Source organism: Montipora foliosa, chromosome 4 (genome assembly GCF_036669935.1).
Source record: "Montipora foliosa isolate CH-2021 chromosome 4, ASM3666993v2, whole genome shotgun sequence".
Taxonomy (NCBI): domain Eukaryota; kingdom Metazoa; phylum Cnidaria; class Anthozoa; order Scleractinia; family Acroporidae; genus Montipora; species Montipora foliosa.
The window spans coordinates 30,740,132-30,742,631 of NC_090872.1; the positions used below are offsets into that span (position 1 = coordinate 30,740,132).

The 2,500-nt window shown below is 37.8% G+C and overlaps 1 long non-coding RNA gene across 2 annotated transcripts in view; it reads right to left on the minus strand.

Moving 5' to 3' along the window:
• LOC138000596 (uncharacterized) overlaps nt 1-2,500 on the minus strand; it is a 17,083-nt gene that overhangs the window by 862 nt on the left and 13,721 nt on the right. For both annotated transcript variants that reach the window (XR_011123168.1, XR_011123167.1), the window contains one exon: nt 1-520. This exon is cut by the window's left edge and continues 862 nt beyond it. This is a non-coding gene — a long non-coding RNA (uncharacterized lncRNA). The remainder of the gene's footprint in view (nt 521-2,500) is intronic.

The following is a 2,500-nucleotide window of genomic DNA, read 5'->3' on the forward strand; positions in this document are numbered from 1 at the left end:
TCTTCCAGTCATAGTTTGCAGAAACATTTTTTTCGACAAATCTTTCCAACACAGCCATAAATTTCTTTTACTTGAAATACCCATCCCCCCACCTCCCTCCTCAAAAACGAGAAATAAATATTAGTCAGCAAAGGTGCAAAAAACTGATTGTGTTAACAAAATGTAAACAAACGTCAATAAACATGCCTTAAAGTTATTATAACGCTTTTGTCAAACTGCATGTGAAAGCTTTTTGTCATTATTGCAACCCAACATGAAATAAGAATGGCAGACTGTTCTTGCTCTTAGTTGAGAACCAATAATTATTATTGCCATCACAGTTGGATTTAGGAACCATTCTGGTTGTATGAAACATCATTGCTTGTTGCACCATGAATGGTATACGAGGTGGTAGCTGACTGCATTGATATCTGCTGGTTGTAATTCTGTGATTGTCGTGCTTCAAACCTTGGCTGCTCACTGTAATGTGTTTGGTACTGAGGTACGAACACTTGTTGTGGTTGTCTGGCCAAAGCACCTGCTAATAAAGTTATGCCCTGAGTAAGACCTTGTGCTAGTTTATTCATAGTTTGTGACATATTCTCAATGGCAAGTAGAGTACCTCTTGAAGACTCCTTAAAATAATCTATCGTTTCTTTCCTCATTAGAGTGTCTTCTTTTGCTGCTTCCAATAACTTTTGATCCCGCTGGGCCGATATTAACCGCTTTTCAAGCTGTTTACGTACTAGGTACTTCTGAAACTGCAGCTGCTTTCCTTTTTACACCCTTTACCTTTCCTTCCTTTGACGGTTCAGCTTCAGGAAACTCGCTTTGCTTTCTTCTACGTGGTCACAATCATCTGAGCTTGTCAGCTGAGATTATGTGTTGGGACTGTTCCATCTTTTGCAAACAAGGCAAAATGTGCTATTCGCTTAACTGTAAATGCTTTAAAAATCTTCATCAACAGTTTTCGCCGGGCAAAGCTGACTTAATTGAAAATTAACTCGACTTACTGCTCGTTTATTATAGCAACGTTATTAGCAACTGAAAAACCACTCAATTAGCATCCTAACATCTCCAGGTAGATAAGATTATTAACATCTCCAGGTTATTAACTGTTCACGCGGGCTCATTGTCTACTAGTTGTACTCACTGGGATGACCACGATGTACTATTAGTATACAAATGCAATACCAATGATCATAGCTTTCGTCATATACCTCTCGTCCACCGACTGCAACAGATTTCTTGTTTTCTCGGTCAGTGGAAATTCTAGCAGGGAAACGTTTCCATAGAACGATATGAATCAAGCTTGCTCGTGATCAATAAACCACACTAATACTTGGCACAAAACAACTTGTGAACAAACTATCAGGAAATCGTTACTGCTGTAATCGTTTTCAATGGATCGTATCTGTCTGAATTTTCCATCAAGAAATTAACTCAAAAGTTTTCAAATTCATTTGCGTATTAGCAACTTCGATAATCATTGCAATGATTGCTTCCTGAGGTGGCTCAAGCCAGTTTCAACTCTTTCCAGAGACCTTGTTATTAGAAGGATTAGCACTACAACACTTTATCACGTAACAGCAATGTTATGGTAGCATGTGAAACATAAATTATTGCTGAGCAATATGCAGTTGTTCTTGTGATGTAACAAGTTACCATGGAAACAGGAAAGCCCTGCAAAAACACCCTCTATTTTGGCTTTAGTTGCTCATATCTGAAAAACAAGCTTGGTGACCCCTATCTTTTTATAGCGCAAAAGTGATCAGCAGGCCAAGATAAACTCTTTGCAAAGTATAAAAAAATTCTGTGTAAAGGATTCAGAGCTACCTTAAATTTTCAATTATTTAAAGTGGCTCTGAATCCGCTCCACAGAATTTCTTTAAACTATGCAAAGAGTTTCATTCTGGCTTGCTGATTATATTTCAGAAATAACAAAATGTATATATGGGTGTCACCGCGTTCGTTTTTGAGATATGAACAGCTAAAGCCAAAATATGAGGTGTTTTTGCAGGGCTTTCCTGACCAAATCTTTTTCAACAATAATTGGTGTGATATGGTACCATAAAATTGCTTTTAAGTGATGAAGTGTTGTAGTGTCAATCCTTCTACTGTTGTCAATCCTTCTAGTGTTGAAACTGGTTTGATCCACCTTCATCCAACCTTAAGTCTTATATTTAAGCTGAAGTTTAAGTTAAACTTCTATTTTCATTCATTTGCCTGTTTTCAAAGGCGGATGATTGCCAATTTCTTGAAGACAGGCACGTATGAACGGGGAGATACAGACCTAAAATATCAATCACGGCTAACCTTAGTCAAACAAGATCTTTCAGATCTTATGAGCGCGCTTTGAAAATTTATCTGTTTTCTTACCACTATAGTCGCAACGTAGTACACATTCCAAAGCAGTCCTTGTTGATTCATTGACGACTATAGACACAAAATCACCTGATCAATCTGTAGCACAGCAACTGACAACAACGACTGCACACGAACGTATTGCACTACCACTTAC